The sequence below is a fragment of the Labrus mixtus genome, chromosome 6 (genome assembly GCF_963584025.1).
Source record: "Labrus mixtus chromosome 6, fLabMix1.1, whole genome shotgun sequence".
In the NCBI taxonomy this organism is placed as follows: Eukaryota; Metazoa; Chordata; class Actinopteri; order Labriformes; family Labridae; genus Labrus; species Labrus mixtus.
The window spans coordinates 28,219,545-28,240,446 of NC_083617.1; the positions used below are offsets into that span (position 1 = coordinate 28,219,545).

At 41.5% G+C, this 20,902-nt stretch overlaps 1 long non-coding RNA gene across 1 annotated transcript in view; it reads left to right on the forward strand.

The window, feature by feature from the left end:
- The window catches only part of LOC132975916 (uncharacterized), a 255,862-nt gene that overhangs the window by 61,272 nt on the left and 173,688 nt on the right, over positions 1 to 20,902 (forward strand). The window contains exon 2 of the long non-coding RNA XR_009673337.1: positions 16 to 163. This is a non-coding gene — a long non-coding RNA (uncharacterized LOC132975916). The remainder of the gene's footprint in view (positions 1 to 15; positions 164 to 20,902) is intronic.

The following is a 20,902-nucleotide window of genomic DNA, read 5'->3' on the forward strand; positions in this document are numbered from 1 at the left end:
TTATATGCTCTTTAGTGTGTTTTCCAAGTGTCCTGTGCATGTTTAGGAACATCTATGTGCAAACATTCAAAGTCCGCGGAAACGCGGCTTCTCCTACGTCCTCCTGTTAGCTGTAGCATTAGCTGCATGTAACGCTCGGTTCTAGCCCCCCTTGATAAAATGTGTCAGTCCGACGTCATTGTCAGTGTGAGATCACTGATCTAAGCCCATTGGCTCGTTGTGGCAAGACCAGTAGCTCATGTTGCACGCCCATTAACTTCTGTAGCACGCCCACGATATGACGTAGCCTGCGGTAGCACAGTAGTGCTAAGATGCTAATGTTTATGCTCCCCTCGGACAGAGCCAGTGGCTGCATTCCCAATATGGTAAAAGAGGTGGGACATTTCCGAGAACCGTGCTGAGCAACTGACCAATTACGGCAGAGCCGACAGGCCGACCAATCAGATCAGACTTGGCACACGTGGGGACTCTGAACGTGGGCACTTCAGAGCCTTAGAGAGAGAGTCAGAAGAGAGCCGGTGCATGGAGCGACAGTACATGAAAACATACACTTTATTAGAAGTTTAGCTATTGTGAACATACTTTAGTAGGTACATAGATTAAATATATGAACCCCAAAAAGGGCATAATATGACCTCTTTAATAACATCTATATCTGTGTTGAAGTGTTTTGCTTTGACTTGTGACAACACCAGAGAAAATGTTTCCTTGGGTCACCATGAGCTGTTTATTGACGAGTGTTTTGATTTGAGTCAACAGCTCGTCAATACAATGCACCACACTTCTGTTTGTCCACCTTTAATATGAAAGCACTAGATGTCATACTGTCTTTTTCCTATTGTGTTCACCGAGCTCACTTTTCAGAAAGATACATTTTTGGAACACCCCCCCACACACACACACACACTCGTCAATGTCACTTATCCCCCACTGACCAATCAAAATCAAGAAGGAGCAACTTTTTCAACAACAATGGTGGAGGACACAGTTGTCTGACTCATTTTTATGATGGTACACTTTCGAGGTCTAAAGCTGCTGCTAATGCCATGACGTGATGTCTTTACATTTTCTTTGAGAAATGTCCCTGAACAAAAGCAATTACTAAGCATACAGAGCAATTCAAAAACAGACTCAGTGCTCACTAGGGAAGCAGAAGTGTCGTGAGCCAACCTTTGTAACCTAGTTATAGTAAGCAAAGCGAGAAGTGGTCTGAAATTGATGATGAAGGTGCTACCATAGCAAAAAAAAAGTTGTTGGTATGCATAGACCCTAATAGCATGTAGCTGTCTTAGCTAGCTTTCCTGCATGTTTGTTTAGAAACGGGATCATAGCTCAATGAAAGATGAGAACAAGGCCCGTAAATTAGGAGAAACTTAACTGTTTCCACTTTAACAATCCACAAAGGCAATACAAAATGAAGTTTGATCTGTGAAAAAAGTGGATTTACTGAGAAGATTTGTGAGCACTGATGTATTTTATGACTGCAAGGCATGCTGGTGTTGATGTACGGAAAACTACTGCATAAGCCAGGCATCAGAGTCGGTCATCTGACAATCTGCATGATAAAATAAACTGAAACGGTGGGGTAGTGTCACATACACACACACACACACACACAATACACACACACAGCACACAGAGCAGCTCCCACAGACGTCGTATTAGGGCCTATCTTTAAACATAATAACCGTGCCTTTTATTTGAGTCATTAAACACACAAACTTCCAATGTCATCTAAAACTGGCTCTAATCACATTCATCTGTTTAAACAGAGGCGTGTAGAGACCGAGCGAGAGGGGATGAAAGACACGCAGAGTGAAAGAGGGACTGTGGTGAGAGGGCTAATGAAAGAGTTGGCAGTGTTTACTCAAGCTGTGGAAAGTAGGCACGAGGACAGAGACACAATGATAGAAGGACTGGGGAGGATGGATAGAGCAGCAAAAAGCTGGTACCTATACACAAATAAATTTGATTTTCAAATAGAGGCCTTGGACTTTGTTTACTTTTGGCAATAGGTGTTACCCATCAAAGGAAATACTCTTGATAAATGGTTATAAAGGTTTTTTGTTTTTTTTAAGCTTAGGCTTGGAGACTGCAAATTTTCAACAAAAACCTGCAAAATAAATGTAAGTGTGGAGTCTAAAAGTCCCATATTATGTACTTTACCATGTTTTGGCCTGATTCACAAAAGGACTGTGTGGCTTTTACACCCGTCTAAACCTGTGCACAGAGACTAATAGATGTTGTCTAATTCACAAAGGACATGCAGAGGGTCGACTTTACCCCAAAATGTGCTGCAGTGCAAACAGCGTCTTTGTGGTGCGGTGCTGTTTCTGCTTATTTAAATGAGCCATTATGTTGTCCTTTGGGGGGAAATGGCCCCCTTTTAATTGAAATGATTCTTGTTGAAAATGAGTGTGATTTACAAATGATGTTGCTAACAGCAACACACGGTCGGAGTGACATTTTTAAGGCTCAGACCCTGTGTAAACCTGGATGAAGTGTGCGCTGCATTTCCCGGGTCAACCCACTTCAAGCCATGGACTAATTTAACACCTTTTTTTGACTGTATTCACAGATAATCTCCTTTTATATCATCCACAGGTGTAGAGACTGTAGAAAGTTTGTGCGTGACATCGCCAAATGACAGCGGCGCAGTAACCACCAACTCTCAGCAGACAATCATTTTTTCACGAAACTAAACATGGCTACAAGCTCTGTCGTTGGTGAAGTGGACATTTCTTGCAATAAGGTTGATCTGTATTAAAACGTGCGATTTCTACACCCACAATGACTGCATAATGGCTTATTTAAATACATACAAACAACCCTGGACTGTAGGGATGCGATTTGCTCTGAAGCGCATTTATTCTTTTGTGTCTGATCTGTGAATTTGATGGTGTCTTTTGTCTCATTTGCACAGGTTAAGTTGATGCAAAAGCCACATATTCCTTTTGCGCTGTTGATAAAACACCAGACAGTCTGTTAACATATTGAATTTAAAGCCTTTCAGTGGTTAACAGGGCATTATAGCCCACTTCCTGGTTGGCTTTAGTTGTTAGAGGTCAAAAAGTTCCAACAACAATTGTAGTTTAGAGATAAACTTGCAGCTTGTGGCCTTCATAAGGTTGCTTCTTTAGTTGCCATGGCTTTAGTGTATGAAACATTTGCAAGAGGCATTGAGTTCAATGGCTGGCCTTAACAGCAGGAAAATACAAAGTGGCAAAAGTAGTGGAAAAAAGAGTAGTGACTACAGAGAAGGCTTCTGAGTGACTTTGTTATTGCCCCCTATTTAAAGGTGACATTACGAAAATTCCACTTTGACAGTGGTATTGAACATATATGTGTGTAACCTGAGTGTCTACCGACCCACAAAATGTGAAATAAATCCCTCCAGTCCTTTGTTTTTAGTCTGCATAAGTCTTAAGACTTAAGACTTGTGACATCACAGTGGGATTCTGATAAAAAAAAAAAAACTCCACTCCCCTGATATCTCCACCCATGGAATACATACATATACAGGGTCACAAACCTCCTCTGGTGCTTGATTCATGTTATATTATGACCAAAGCACAGCACAGATGTTTCATTTAGACCACAGGGGATTGTTTTAATAGGTGGAGGAGGGGGAGAATATGTCCTCTTTAAGGCTTTCCTTCGGTTTATGTCTATTTTCTTTTGTAACTTTACAATCCAAACAACATTACTAATAAGATACCAGGGTGTGCTAATGTGAAAACCATACTGCAGATGTATTTTCCACTGCACTAAAACTGAATTTCAATTTGCATTGCACAGACAATAACGACTTACGACTAAATTAAATTAGTTCACGCTTCGCTTTGTGCTTACATTCTTTGCATCTGTGCATACGAGATCGTGCACCACTTTGCACAGATGCAAACAGAGTTTGTTCAGGATTCTTTTCTTCACATGGAAGTGAGTATGAGAGCAGGTTGGGGCATATTGTAATTACTCGCTGCATTAAAATCCCTGTGTGTTATGGATCATAGGGGGAATGGTGATGTTTAAAACAGCCGATGATCGTCTCCTTCGGCGGTCATGACTCCATGGGACAGCTAATACACAAAACACAGGCCGAAAAGAGGGCAACAGAATAGCAATAGCTATAACCTTGCATTAATAATAGCCTTCTACTCTTCTTGTAACCAAGACGTTGTTTTAGATAGATAGCAGGTTACAAAGACGTACATGACATGAAACATCTGTTACAAATTAACAACAAAACCGACGCCCCCCTCCCATACATATATATTAACCTGAAAAAAAGATTTAAAGAATACCCCTAGATGAATCAAACTTAAACATATGCAATTTAGGATATCTTATTAACAATATAAAAAACAAATCAATAAAAGATAACTTTGGCTTTAGCAAATAAGTATACAGATAACTTTACTAGAAATGAAATGTGTGTCTCATGATGGCGACTTCACGTGTGTCAGTAACCACACACAGAAAGGCACGATATACCTGGAATAAAAGCGAGAATGGGGCAAAGTGAAATGAAATATCAGGGAAATTGAGCTGGAAATAGATCCTTCTTTCTTTCCCTTGCCAACCCTCCTCTTTGTCTTGTGCTGTCCATTTGAGGAGAGCTCTTCCATGACCTTCTGCCAGGGAGAGTGATGACAAGGACGACACACGCTGACCTTGACATTCAGCATGCTAAATGGCTTCTTCCACAGCCAGTCAGCAAACACAGACACAGGCAGGCAGAGAGACTAAGGCTGGACGGTGGCTCTCTCTGTGTGTGTGTGTGTGTGTGTGTGTGTGTGTGTGTGTGTGTGTGTGTGTGCGTGTGTATGTGTGTCTCTGTTGAGTGGGTCGGACAGTGACACACATGCTATAAAGGAGAGGAGGAATGACTCTAGAAGGAGGTTTTAATACTACGATGGGGGAAGTTTTAATAGGATCTTTAAGTTTATCGGTATGCAGAGGTTATGCACACACTCAGTGTAGTGATATCCACCGTTATATGGAAGTCCACTCACATTTCCCTTCACAAACAGTGTGCCTGCATCGAAGAAATGACGTTTTCCAAAGTATTTCCATCATGTATTGTTAAAATAAAGAGATGCACACCTTGACTTAGTAACAAGATGGGAATTTTGAAAAAGCTGCAAACTCCATTGTTCAAAAATGAAACCAAAAATATGCAGTTTCTCGAGTGTCCACTTGAGGCGGGCTCCTAAACCTATTCAAAAATTTGCAGAAGTTGCAAATAACTAATTTCTAACTCGATCTTTGGGCCCTGCTCTTGCAAAACCAACACATGGCGGATAGTTTGTTCATCAAGAGCCACTGACCAATCTGCAGTATTCATAATGTGTTGAGAATGTATTCCCCCTTTAAATGTACATTGCATTCAGAAATAGCACAACCCTGAGATGGCTTTTTTTTCAAACATCAAAAATTAAGTTGACTTATTCTTATACCAGTCTGTACTCAAACTTTCACATTAGTGTGTTATCTCTGGATATCAAAATCAAAAGATAACACACTGAGGTTGCTTCTCAAACAACAAAGGTTGGGCATTGTTGGTGCTCCTGTCTCGCTGTCCCCTGTCCCTAATGAGAAAAGACGTGTCGGGTGAAAACGCCGCTAACCTTTCTGCTTGTTTACACTCTCCGCTGACAGGACCTGAGGACGGGCCGGAACGAGGGATGAGAGGAGGCGGAAGATGGAAACATGGAGGTGACCTCTCCAAAGTTTACCCCAGCTGCCCCTCCCTCCCTCCCCACCTCCCCACCTCCCCACCTCCCCTTGAGAGTCGGCGCCTGGGCCTTAATGAGGGACCCGGTGGAATTGTTGGGACGTCGCCTCAAAGAGCACTGGGATGTTGAGACTGGCCAGGCGAGGCAAAGCGAGGGGGAAGAGGAGAGTGTGTGTGTTGTTTTGTGTGTGTGTTGTTTTGTGTGTGTGTGTGTGTGTGTGTGTGTGTAGGTGTGTGTCTGGCTTTTGTCTCAGTTGCTGGCGCAGCTTTTGGAAGGTAAAGCGACCTGCGAGAGCAGCTGTGGTGCCTGTTTGAAGGCTGTTTGTGAAGTTATCTTCGCTTATGTTTGTAGAGGCTTGTTTTGTTTTATCTCAAGGCCTATTCTGTCTAACTCTCAGCTGAAGCGTGATCTTCAATGAACAACACGTTTTTTAACTCGTACATACCTTGTTTTTTTCAATGCATTAATCAGCTTAGAGCTTTATCTCTTCATGTTACATACAGGCTTGTAGTCCAGATACTTTTACCCACATGCTTTTAAACTAATCAAAAAACAAAGACAGCTCCACCTAGTAGATCACTCCCTCTAACTTTGATAAAACTGCTGTCTTAAAAAAATCTTTACATTTCATGACTTTATCCCTCTGCTTCCGTCAGGATCATGAAGATGGAGACATGGAGCCTTTGTCTCTATTTCCACTAATGTTCAATGTTTCAAAGAGACAACATGTTTGGGAAGGACTGTCGGCGTCAAAGGCCCGAGTCGAAGGTTTGTTTGGCTATTTTGTAACATTTCTGACCCTTTTAATCTGAACATTAATCCATCTGTTGTGATTCACTGACCGTGGGTTTTTTTTGGAGGTAGTTAAGCTACAGACCTTCATCCAGAGTGATATGTATACAGGTCATACTTTGCTAGCATACTGTAGATGTATCTGTCTTTATGTTAAAGCTCCTGTGAGGAGTTTTCATCTGGTTATGAACTCTGAAGTTCAACTGAAGTCAACTCTTTTATGTGAGCTTCAAAATCAATTAGACCATCACTGATTTAATTATTTTTATAGTAGTTTTTAATGCCTGTTACTGGTGTCAAAGGGTTGCTGTCATGCGAGGTGAAACAGGCTTTATTTTTTTCACATCAAAGTTTGATATGTACAAGCTCAGACTGTGTTTTAAATGTTTCTTCTTAAAGGGATAGTTCAGTGTAGTTTGTGTAGTTGTGTGACGGAGTAGTGCTAAAACAAAGAGCCTTGCTAGCGGTAAAAGAAAGCACAGTGATTTTTTTTCAGTTTAGTGTACATTTAACCGGATGTTTTTAGATGTTTTTTTCTCGAGATTATCAGTATTGCTTGGAGCAAATGTACCCATCTTCTACAATGTATAGTCTAGCTTCCTTGCCTGAACCAGTGTTGCCAGATGTATGATAACTATCGTATTTTTTCGCCCACTGGCGAAAAACGATCAAAGATTGCAGAAAAGGCCAAAATGTACGATCATTTTGCTGTTTCAATGTCCCCGAAACAAAACATTGTATGTGATGCGAGAGCAGCCAATCAAATCAGCATGTCTGAGACGGCCATCACATCACAACACGCCCTCCGCTCTGCTCGTTAAGCCACAGACTGTACAGTAGGAAAATTCATGTCACAACAACACAAGATGCTGCTAGCTTAGCTACACGCAGAACACAACTTTTTATACATTTATAGTTTGCTCCATTGTTTTATTTTCATCAATATGGTGTGCAGGGCGTATTTTCTTTCATTCAGGGATATTAAGGGCCTTTCTCAGGTTTTTTCATATGTATGATAGTTTTGGGTAAAATAAGATAATTTTAAATCTGAGGTTTGATATTGCAAAATTTTCCGTCCGTCAACACTGGACTGAAATCCTGCAGCTTTCTGAGTAGAGGGGCTGAGCTGATCGACATCATACAACCCCACTTCAAAAATACCAAACTATCCCTTTAAGTGTTCGTGCCATCGATGCTTCCAAGTTCCTCATCCCAATAAGTGTTGTTGTTGAAATTAAAAGAAAAGTTAAAGACACATTGGTTCATAAACAGAGGCCATGTTGGTATCATGACCTTGAGATCTAACTCCTGCCTGTGTTCGTGTGTGTGTTTATGCGTTTGTCTGTGTGTTTATCTGTGCGAACTCTTGCGTGCGCCATCGATGGCAGCATCTGCGTCTCAGTGTGTGACTCTCCAGTGTTGAGACTGAGGCCCATCAGGCTGTGCTCACATGCAATTCAGATGAGCTCCGCAAATCCAGCATGAAATTAAATTTACGACTTGGACCACAACACACACACACACACACACACACACACACACACACACACACACACACACACCCTCTCTCTCTCTCTCTCTCTCTCTCTCCCTCTCCTCTGATGGCTGCCCTGATAGCACATTGCCCTGGGTGTAAGTGTGTGTCTGCACAAGTGTGTTTATGCTCCAAACTCTAACATTTCATTAAGTGGCTTTCCAGTGTGCGTCGATATGTTTTTACATGCGTTGCTGCTAAGATTCATATTTGCTTTTGCATTGTGTTGGGTGGTCTCATCATGAATCCACTTCAATAACAAGCTGGATATTACACACATATGTTTCTCTACATGTGCCTGTCAGTGTGTGTGTGTAAATTTGTATGTCATTTGCCTCCATATTCCTACATGTTATGTATATTGCCCGGTCCTGCCCCTTTGAATAATAGAACATTTCCAACAATAACAATAATACTAATGGCTACCAGCATTACACCACTATCATGGCCACATCCATTACAATGACTACACACACACACACACACACACACACACACACACACACACACACACACACACACACACACACACACACACACACACACACACACACACACACACACACACACACACAGACACACACAGGCACACACACACACACTTCAATCAACACCAAGTCTGGCCCAATCATGTCAGCCCTAGCTCTCTCCATTTGCATAAAACAATTACCCTGGGCGGACTCAGGGTTCAATGTCGTCTAGACGACATGTTTCACCGTGGTGTCATCAAGCTGTGTGTGTGTATGTGTGTGTATTTGCATGTGTGTGTGTGTGGGAGTAGGGGGGACACACTAGGATGGTTGTAAATTAGCTAGGGTATGGTTGCTCGGGCACTGGCCGCATCACATCACCCTGAGGCGCACGGGGCTTGGAAGGATTTATTCACATAGATAACACACACACACATATGCAAATGAGGTCGTCTGGACACACACACACACACATACGCACACACACACACATACCGGTGACATGGAGGAGTTAGGAGAGAACCAATATTCATATGGGGGCACAGGGCAGAGAGGAGGCAGGGAAATGGGATTGTATATGGGAGTGATGTGTGTGCGTTAGCATACACACACACACACACACACACAAGGTTTCTAGATCTCTTTTTCTCTCTTTCTCTTTCTCTCAATCTCTTTCTCTCCTAAGCTTTCACCACCCCATTATTTTCTGCTACTGAGCCTCAGCGATCAATACACACAACACACCAGGCATCTGATAGAGAGACAGAGAGGGCTGCCGCCACCACCACCACCACCACCCCTCCTTCCCCTCCCCCCTCCCCTCTGACCGACCAGAGGCAAAAAATAAAAGGAAAAGAGTGAAGGAGTGATAACAAACGACAAAACAAGCTTTTGTTTGGTCGCTCCTGAGCCGCTTTTTGTTTATCAGGGTCACCATTCAAGAGCAATTAGGGAAAGAGAACACAGATAGACTGTGTGTGTAGTACATGTGAAAATATGTGCCTCGGTGTGTCCGACTGACACGCACACACAGACCCACACGCACATCAACACCAGTGGCTCAAAGTGCACACTTTATCCGGTCAGATAACTAATGTGTTTCCTTTCATTTAAAATCCTGCTTCCTCACTTTTTCCTGTATTTTGGGTCATACTAGGTCCGCAAACTATAGAGGTCCGAATGAGCAACTTTGGTTTAAAGAGGGCCTGAAGACGATCCTTTTGATTGGAACATTGCCCTGTTTTAAATAAAGTTGCTCATTGGTAGATGAACAGTGTGCGGACCTTTCTCCTTTTTCTTCAGTTTATACTTTTTTTCCTCCTGCACCTGTATGCATTTTGCTGTGGATGTGCGCACACAACTTTTTTTCTTTTTTTGAAGCAACAGTAAACCATCAAATGTACAAGCAATAGAATACAAATGTAGGTATCAAAACCGAGATGAAAGAGTACAATAAACCTGTAGAAATCATCAGAAGGGATACTTGTTATATATCATCCAATTTTTCCTGCTTACACCGTCCCACCACAGTGCTGACATTTTGTTTCAAGAACTTCAAGAAGTGTGCAGAGAAATGTTCAAACTCCTAGTTTCTATTCATAATGTATACCGGTATATTAGAGCAGACGTCAACGACGTGTTGTGAAAGTCCACACTTAAAAAGAGCAAGCTCAAAGTCACAGTCAAAAAAAGTCAAATAGTTCATGTTCATTTATTTGTTTTTTAACTGTAACAAACTCATCAGTAGACCTTACAATCCTCAGATCCCTCCTTGTGTTTCCTGGCAGATTTGACCCAAATTAAGAGCACAAACTATGTTCTGTAAACATCACAAGGATCCATTCTGTACAGGAAATGACAAGTAGGTGTGTTCTCAATTGTAAATTAAAATGAGACATAAAAATGTAATTAAAATAAACATAGTAATCGTCACTAAACGAGCTGACATTCATTTTCTGTCCCATCTCGATCCATCTGTTCTGTTATAGCTTTTCTGTCCCTGCGTCTGGACCTGCTAACATCTTATATGTTTATAGTTCATAACCAACTTCAACAATCTTTCCTCAGAAAGTTACACCATTTTCAAGAGTATTCTTTGATGTGGTTTGATGGTCCGACATGAACTGTTGGCTACAGTGCTCGACATTGCCCCCCACGATATCCGGTGGTATTGCAACGTTTGTCCCTCACACATAAGCTTCCAGAAAACTTACAGAAATACTGATGAAATGGACGCAGAGTACGAGCAGGAGGCTCCATCCGAATGTGTATAGAACGTATAGAGCATCAATGAGCTTTTACTTGCTGATACAAACATGATCTGCATGGCTTTATTATAACTATATCAGAGCTATAAATAAAGTTCATGTGATAATGATGATTATGTCACTAGATTTATTACTGCAATACCTTTTAAATGGGAATTTGTTTTTCTTTTCTTACATTTTGAGAGAAATGGGAGGGTAGAAGCAAAGAGGACTGGGGGGGGGGGGGGGGGGGGGTGGAGAGATGAGGGGAGAGGGGGGTAATTATCCCTGGCAAAGGGGGTGCCATGCTCTGAATGGAGAGGCAGAATGACAGGGGCATAGGATGACAAGCCCCTGCCCTTCACACACTCTCTCTCTCTCTCTCTCTCTCGCTCACACACATACACAATAATGCTGAGAAGGAGAGAGAGAGTGGTAGAGAGAGGGCAGCAGAGGGAGGGAGAGGCTGTGACATCCCAAACCCAGACCAGAGGATTAATGATGAATAAAAAAGAAAGGAGTACACACAAAAGAGACAGAGGGAGAGAAAGAAGGGGAGAGAGAGAGAGAGAGACCCGTTTTTATCCCACAAGGATGGATGAAGTGGTAGTGCATGTCAGGCCTCCTAGGGGTAGAGATCTATAGGCATGTACGTACACACACACACACACACACACACACACACACACACACACACACACACACACACCACATGATTCAAAAGAGCACACATCATCATATATGCATGTGAATGCAAGCGGACAAAATGATAAAAAATAAATTCTTTCTTATCTCCTCATCCCTTATTTTACTTTATAAACTCCTCGTCACTTCGAGTAAAAGTATAATCCTCCTGCATACACACACACACACTCATGCACAAACACATGGCATTGTGAATCAGGGGATGCTTAATCAATGTCAGAATTTAATCAATAGCCCGGTCCCATGTGACGGTGCTCCCCTGCTCCTCCACCTCTTCCACTCGTCCTCTCCCTTTCTCTCCGTTTCCTGTCATCTCCCCTTTTCTCTCTCTGCCTTCCCTATCATTTCCTCTCCTCGTCCTCCCCTTCGTTTAACCTTCCCTATGCCCTGAAGTCACTAAGAAGGGCACACACAGTGTTGGTCAATACTGTGTCTCCCCACCCATGACAGAAATACAGTATGTGGGGCTGAAAAAAGCAATTACAGAGAGAAATATGAAAGGACAGGGAAAAAAAAACGCCTTTCAAGAATGTTAGCTTGTGTTATGAAGTCAGTCTTTTTATAACTGAGGGGAGTTCAAATCCGTCATATTTCCACCTGTAAAGGCTCTGACATCATAACTAAAATAATACAATAATAAAGGTCAACACAATTGTATTAAATAGAATTGTCTCCTTGACCTAAGTGATCTTGTGTCTACTGTATTTGAGATACTTTTAATTTGCTGTATTTGGGATGTTGAACAGACAATAAAACAGACACGTTATTTTTAAATCATTTTTTCCCGTGCAACACCAGTAAGATGAGTAATCATCTGATGCAGATAGAATACTACTAAGTCATTTCCAGACATACAGGAGTGAAGAACAGATCACCTGCTGAGCAAATCAATGGTCCGAGGTTGTAATTCTTCAAACAAAGTGAACACAATGCCAGCATGGAAAAAAGACGAGACCTTATATTTTTTTACTTTAAGTTACTTTTTGGGCCTTTTTGGCTTCATAAGATAAAACAGCTGAAGAGAGAGAGGAAGTGTTGGAAGGAGAGAGAGGGGGTAGGGATGACATGTAGGAAAGGGCTGAGGCCGGACTCTAACCCACGGCCTCTGCGACGACGACTATAGCCTCTTTTCATGGGGCACGTGACTTAACCGCTAGGCTATTGGCGCTCCCCGACTATATGTTCTAATTGAAATTTACAGTTTAACTTGTCAGGTGTGTCAGTGTTTTGAAAAAGCTCACTTTTCCTGTACCGTCTGAAACAGCAAGGAGATAATCAGGAGACCGAGGCCTGTAGAAACAAAAAGTCAATGATAAGTTACTATTTTAATTATTGACTATATATAAATATGGACGTCAGTGTCAGTGTGACATACAGGTGCTTTTTCTCCATGGTCAAGTTCCCCTCTTATGTCCCTATCATATACATCTTTTTATTTTATTTTAAACACACATAAGAATTATTTAAAAAATTCATTCTCTTTGTGCCTTTATTGGAGGTACAGGACTGTAGATAGAATCAAAAATTGGAGCGGGAGAGAGAGAGTGGGGAATGACATGCGGGAAAGGAGCCACAGGTCAGACTTGGACCCTGGCTGCCTGCTTCAAGGACACCAGCCTTTGTACATGGGGCACACAAACTAACCACTCGGCCACAGCGCCTCATCTTTTCCTTGTTTTACTGTCCCATTTGTTTAGGTTGAGATCTGTCTCAGTGTTTGGAGGGCAGTGCTCAAAGATGCTCACTTAAACAAATCAATAATTACCATACAAACCAAGAAGAATAAAGGAATAAGCTGGTTTTGAAAATGTAAGGAGGTAAAATTTGTGTTAAAATCTTCGAAGAAAAAGTTGCCAAAAAACCTAACAAATAAAATAAATATACTGTGATAAATCTAAGTTCAGTAACAAAGCAGTCATACTTTCTCATTTCTCACCTCTGCTGCACTTTGATTATCTATTTCCTGTGAACAATGCTATTGTTTAAATGTAGAAAGGTGTGAATGATCTGTGTGCCATATTTTTGCAAAACAAGTAATCTGGCACATCTTGAGAAAAATACTGATTTACTGCCCATACATTTCAGATGAAAAGTGCACGCTTGTAATCTGTGTGTGTTTGTGTGTGTGCATGCACGTGTGAGCGCGGCGTATAGACAACACAGTACTGCCTCTCGCTGTCATCTCCTGGGAAAAGCAGGTATCCTTACACACCCTCAGCCTGCACACATGCATACACACTCAAACACACTTCCAAACAATCAGTGAGTTATATTCCTGCAGTGCAGCCCCGTGTTCCTGTTTGGACATGTTAGTGCTAAGCCTGTGTGTGTGTGTGTGTGTGTGTGTGTGTGTGTGTGTGTGTGTGTGTGTGTGTGTGTGTGTGTGTGTGTGTGTGTGTGATAGTGTGTGTTTTCAATACACACTGTGGACATCAATATTGAGGCACACAGAGTTTCTAGCAATAAAAATGTGTTATTAAAAACCCTCATGTTATGTGAAACTAATGTCATTTTAGCGTAATGCTTGCTTATGAAGATGTAAATGGTGCTGTGTGAGACTACTTTACATTGCTCTTATTGTTTTGGTGTGTTTAAATGACAAAGAAATAACCTTTGCTTGTCCCTTTGGAACAAATAGGTTCCCCGGTGTTCATAAAAAAACAATTTTCTATGAGCAGTTATGAGGTTATATCTTTCCGTTAATGTACATAATATTGTTTTGGAAATTTCACCCTTCAGTAATGCTGAAATTACAGCTTCGGTATGTCTTGTGTTTATGTAAATTACAGTCATTTAGCCTTTATGTTACAGTAAGAATTTGAACTCTTCTGTTTTTGACCTGCTCTTTTGTAGACTGTGTGGAATGAGAGTTAATGGGACTAAAGGTCCTAAAGTGTCCAAAATTACAGATCAGGACTCCAGTGGACCTGAGCAATGATTTCCCATATCTTAAAGGAACTTTTTTTATGGACCCATATACCCAGAACAAGTGCGTTCCATCCTGCAGTGAAAAAAAAACAAGTATTGGCTCCCCTTCAAATTCCAAAGTATCCTTGTGCATCTCGTTCGGTCAGCGCCAAGGCACTCCGGAGCCGATCGCTCCCTCTTACCCCAAACCCCACATACTCTGTGCGGGCCGTTGCCCGTCGGCGCCTCGGTTTTGCTCCGTCGTACAGCATCACGTGGGAATAAAGAGAAACACATGCAAACAACATACAATCGCGAGCAGTATATTGTGTTTTATTTTGAAATTGACCGGACACTCTGTGCGTTTCCTTGTCTGACTTCTTGTTTCGGGTTGTCATATTCTGTCCAGCTTGACGCATGCCTGCAGCGTACTCTGTCGAAAATAGACTTGCAGCGTATTTGAAACGGAGCAGAGCGTAGTAACGCTGGTGGCATGCTCCGGAGACGGGCGGCGGCGCTCACTGTGGAAACACAATGATTGACTAGAGTGGCAGCGAACTACTGTGTAGTGCGTGGCGCTGAAGGCTAGTCAAGTATTGTGTTTCCACAGCACGGGGCCACAGTCAGTTTGGTTGGCTGGCCAGCTCCGCTCCAAATATACGTTGAGTCCATCACTGATTGAGCCTGCTGCAAGCAATTTAAAGTTGAACAGACTAGATCGAACTGAACAGGAAATTAGACAAGGGATTGCACAGAGCATCCAGTCGATTTCAAAATAAAAGACAATCTACCTTGGAAAGACAAAGTAAAATGTTGTTTGCTCGTTCTGTACGTACTCCCGTATGATCTTACAGTTCATCTTGTGAACTTGTGAGTCTAGTGTCTTATGGCTGTCGTCACCTGCGCTCACTCTTCTCCAGAAACTCCAGAAACTGACCCAGTGGGGTAGGGTCTCAGAGTAAGAGTATTGGAACCAGGATCAGAGGTGTTTTTTTGGGCTGATAGGCAGAGCTGGGTAGATGCAAAAATCATACTACTCCTACAAAAGTTTAAAATGTAGGATACAGTACCTACCATTTGTAATTTATAGCATGTAATTTAGTGTGTCAGATGTTTAATTTAATTTCATGTTATACTCTGTATTTATTCTTTTTTAAATATTAGACTGCAAAAGTCGGCCACAGGTAAGGTCATTAAATAGCAATTTGTTAGAACGAGAAACACTTAGAAGGGAAAGTGCCATCTTTCATCACTTAATATATATTTTTAATTTTCATCCTTTCTTACTATTTCAAACATGCCGACCTCGTGGCCCACCTTATTTCAACTCTTGCGATCTGGACCTTAATCAAACTAATCAAGACAGGTTGTGAAGCAAGTAGTACAAGCTTACTTCTTTAAACTTAATATGTGCCAATATATCTACATGTCCCATTTTCAACGAGCAGTTTGTTTTCCTCTCAGTTTGTTTGAGCCGCTTAAGAAAGGAGAGAGGACAGAGGAGGATGTTTGGAGGCAGTAATGTAATGAGACATGTTTGGAAGCTGACCCTGTCTTTTTTGGCTTTCTTGCGCTCCCAACACACAGCAGGTGTTGCAGTGATTCTGTGTATTTGGGTTCAACATAGCCACAAGGAACACTCTCCCCTCCGTCTGGCCCGGGTGAGTCACAGCAAAAACCAGGAGATGATCCACACAAACACACACAAAAATAGAGACACACACACACAAATAGAGGCACACGCAATCATGCAGGCAAACAAAATAGCCTTCTTTTTTTGCATTAGTAACATCACTAAAGTAAATGTAATTCTTGTGTAAGTGGCACTCGTTTCTAGGAGCCAATACGGCTCTACAGTGTGGTTCCAGATGTAAGACCCCTATCCATTTTCTCAACAGGGGATTTGATTTTTAGCCATAATTTCATAAGCATCCAAGGTAGACCTACCACGAGCTACCTGAGTGTGAAACGATGGTATGTGCTCCTGTAGAGGACACACGTTTGTATGTTATTAACCTTGTTTTAAGAAAAACTTTGTTTATAAATTATCTCAGGGAAAAGAACTACAGTGCCACAATCCTAAAGTGTCACAGCAACGTTTCTAATTGATGGACATAATTATTATATTGTTATATATTAGTTAATATTATTATAGTTTAAAAATATAAACCCTACAATAAAGATAAATGTAGAAAGATGGTCCATGTACATTTTGAAAGATGCGTGCTAAACTATCATTTGCTGGGTCTCGTTGGAATCGGGATGATTTCTGAAAACAAGGTTCCTTCAATCCTGTAAAAGATTATGTACACATTCTTGTACTCTTGTAACTTTTTCTCAGTTCTCTAACCGTTTTTTTGCACCGAATCTAATGTTTAATAGTCACAAGTAGTGTAGTACTCGATATTGGTCCTGGTCTCAATGATTTTCATTGATATCTATGTTCTTGGTCTTGTCTAGGTCTCGATCCCGACATGTCTTGGTCTTGACTCGGTCTCGGAGCACTCTGGTCTCTGGTATGTCTTGGGCTCGGTTAGTGTGGTCTTGACTAAAACACTAGTCACAATAGTCACAAGTATTTGGATAACTTGTTTCCATGATTAACATTTTGAACTTTGAAATGTCAATGGAGCATTTGAATGGGAAAACTGACCTCCGAGCTGCCTAAAATATGGGAGTTCACAGTTGAGCTCTACTATGACTAAGTTGCAACGATAAAACAAAATCTGAGTCGCTGCTCTATCCGTCAAACATGACGGTGGTTAGATGATGTAACAAAAATGATGTGTACTTAGGGTGATGGATGGGTCAAAGAATGAAGTACTTCACCCAGGAGAGCTGGGCTCAAGACCTGTATAAAAGAAGAAATCAAAGCTGAGTCATTTTAAAACACACCATGTTCTTATTCAAATCCAAGCTGAGTAGTTTTGTGCCTCAGCCAAACCAAAACCAAGCGTAAACGGTGTATTAAAAAGGAATAAGACTGCAAGACGTTGACACTGAACAGGAGCTATGTTGTCAGCCTGTAAAAGATGCCATGGTGGGCAAAAACAAGGAGTCAGTATTTTACCATCTTGGATGAGGAAGTACTTGACCTTCAATGGATTACACGTAAAAATTGTACGTAACTTTTACAAGGATAATATATGAGCAATTGTATGAGGATAAACCAACATATTGCTGCTTGTGAAAGCATTAGTATGTGAGTGTATGGATGAGTGTCGGTGCATGTACCCTGTATCTGCATGCATGGTGACCGTCCTACGACTCTAACCCCCTCTGTCTCTCTGGTGTCACAATAGATTTAGAAATAGGCTGAGGGAGAGAGAGAGAGAGGGAGAGAGTTCTAGTGAATGTCTGTGCGGGCTATGTGACCTGTCAGTGGTCGTTGTGTGTTTATGATTGTGTGTACATGTGTGTGCACGTGTAACTGTGTATAAATGTGTGCATACCTATCTGTTTGTATGCATGTGTGTGCAAATGTGTGCATGTGTATGCATGTGACTAGGCCGCCCCGAAGCAGCAGATTTGATCTTTGCAAAGGCTAACATCTGTCGCCTGTCATTTTAGCAAGATTGATGACAGCTACCAGAATGGAGGGGTGGGGAGGAGGAAGAGTGAGGGGTGAGGCTATGTCTAGGACATTGGGGGAGGAGGAGGAGGAGACAGAGAGGGCTGCTGGAGTTAGAGGGTTGGGGGTAATGGATGGGTCATAGGGAGGTCATGAAAGAGAGAGAACTTTCTGTATCCTGACATGCTGGATTATGATTGGTCAGAGATGCATTGAGGTGGGGTGTTGCAGCTGAATTTAGCTGAGCTTTTAGAACAGAGTACAGTTAGATCAGGCAAGACCAGCAGGTGAATCTTTGTCTGTGGGAAGCTCCAGCTCTTTGACTGTTCTAAGGTTGACCCAAAGTTCGACTGAGCCAGTTTCCAAAATGGCAATCCCCATGGATGGCCTTCCAAACAGCACTTTAGAAACCAATGGTTGACGTCACTCAGACCTTGTCCATGTTTACACAGTCTATGGGAGGCACCAGTGTAAGGAAACGGCAGAGCCTGGCTGCATGTTCTGAACTGTGTCGTTGGACTCTTGCAAAGCTATTGAAACAAGCTGTTCAGAGAAGCCAGGAGACAAGTCTGCACAATACGCCAACAAACTTAGACGTTTTGATCTGAAAATGTGGCAGTATGCATTTAGCCACTCATCATTTATTTAAAGTGGACACATATGATGGTACCAAGTGGAAGTGAAAGTAACATACAGTGCAGGAAAATACAAAATGACACTATACAGCATGACATTTGTGCTACTCTACTGCTGTCAATATCATAGTTTTTATCTATCCAAAAAAACAGAAGTACATAGACACTAATCACTGAGCTGCTCTCACCAACATTACTGGTCAACTGTTACATTGATGACATCTAACTAGTATGTAGGAGGATCTATGGCAGCAATTAGGTTTGTTTGAATATGAACGAGAATTGGATAGAAAAAAGGAAGTTGTCATCCTGATGCAAGTGACAAGACAAGTAAGATAAATTACGTCTATCACTCTATGATAATGGGCACTGGACATAGGATTTAAAAGGTGGTCCACATTGGCAATGTTCATCATGCTCTTTGTTGACTTTCTTGAAGATGACTGATGACGAATTGGGACATGCCAAAATCAGAAAGCCTATAAACAGTGGAGACTGGTACCAGGTTGTACGTCTTCATTTGTTAGCTTGGTGCTAACACACTAGGGAAAGACTAAACACTACTACACATATGCCTCTACTAATATACTGAACTTTTGGTATGATTTAATGTGAGTCTAATGGGTGTGAATGTTTTTATGTTGCTTGAGCCTCTAACCAACAAGTAATTTTCTGTCACTATGAGATATAAGATAAAATGTTTTTAATCTTTAAATCTTGAATCTTTGAATTAGGAGGCTAACAGAAATAGCATTGTGATTGAGGTAGTTTTAACTGCAGAAACAATTTTGTGTGTTTGGTAAAATAGTTTAAGTTAAGGGATGATGAGTTAGTTTCTTAGCTTCTCTTGAGTCTGTAACACTAGAGTTTGTGTCATAGGTCAAAAGTTGGTGGCCTTTTCGATTAATGAATAAAGCCCAAATGAGCAGCAAATAAAGAGGGCATGCCATGATACCTGTCAATCATTTATAATACAGAAGTCTACTGAAGAGGATTGTACAGTGCTCGGGCTGTAAAAAAAATGTACCCCATGAAAAGCTGTTGTAACAAACGTGTTCATAATTAATTGTCTGTTTAACCCTTAAGCAAACACAGATAGAAACACAAAATCTTAGAAATAAGCCTGAAAGGGAGTCATGTTTCCGAAACCCCAATGAATGTTGTACAAAATTCACTTTTGGCTCTTTTTTAGTCTCCACTAACATCTGAGGGAATCTTTTGTCTCTTGAGCTCTGCTCCCCTTTGTTCACCAGCTGGTTGATAACTTGCTTAACAAAACATTAACGTCATGGGTCACAAACTAAAACACTAATTACAGCAGGCTGAATTGCTACAAAGTGATCTCGTTCATTTTGGGGTCACTGTGAAAGGTGATGTTTCACAGTGGATATAACCATTTGATCCATGGTTCATTTAATACTGTTCATTGGGCTCTCAGTATTTACATGATAAGAATAATCTCCAACACTGAATGAGCTGTCTCTGTCAGCTTCACTAATGAAGAGTTAGCTTCTTGTAGGGGCAAAAAAAAGAAAGAAACATAATTTCCAACTTTATGTTTGAATCATTTTTTCTCCGTTCAGTGTGTCCATAGGGACAGATCCCTGACCGCTGTATGCACAACCAGTTGAAATAAAAAAGTGAAAACCTAATTAACTCCAGTGTGGAGATATTATCCAAACAGACTGAAAGAGAAGCTACACTCGTTTAAAGCAGTCAGCGTGGGTCATGCTCCATGAATTATTCAAGCTGGCCGGCAGTTTGCAGAGCGGGCTTTAAGTGGACAATGACCCTGTGCACACTCATTTAGCCTGCGCCTCGGCTAACAAGGCTAAGTATACACCAACTCTCCACTATCCTCCACTAACAAGCTAATGGAATTTCAATCAAGAGGATGCACTGAATGGCTTAACATGGGTGAGCCTCGCTCTGGCCCTCTATACACACATGCACGCACGCACGCACGCACGCACACACACACACACACACACACACACATATCAATATTCAATTAGATCTGTGGGTTTTTCAGTCTGGCCTTGTTAAGTAAGAAGTTGTGGAAAGAGAAAGCTTGCAGAGGCCAAAAGGCTGCAGTTACAACAAGAGGCCGATAACTTAAATAGAAGTCCATAACTTTCTCTGTAATCATAACCTTGGCCCAGCTAAAAAGCACACTTTGGAAAAATGCAGCAGCTCATAATGTCATGTAAAAAAATAAAACAGTTCATACACTGAGGACTGACTGGCTAACATGCCCCAGTGAAAGTTAAACAAAAATCATGAATTTAAAGAGTTATGGAAACT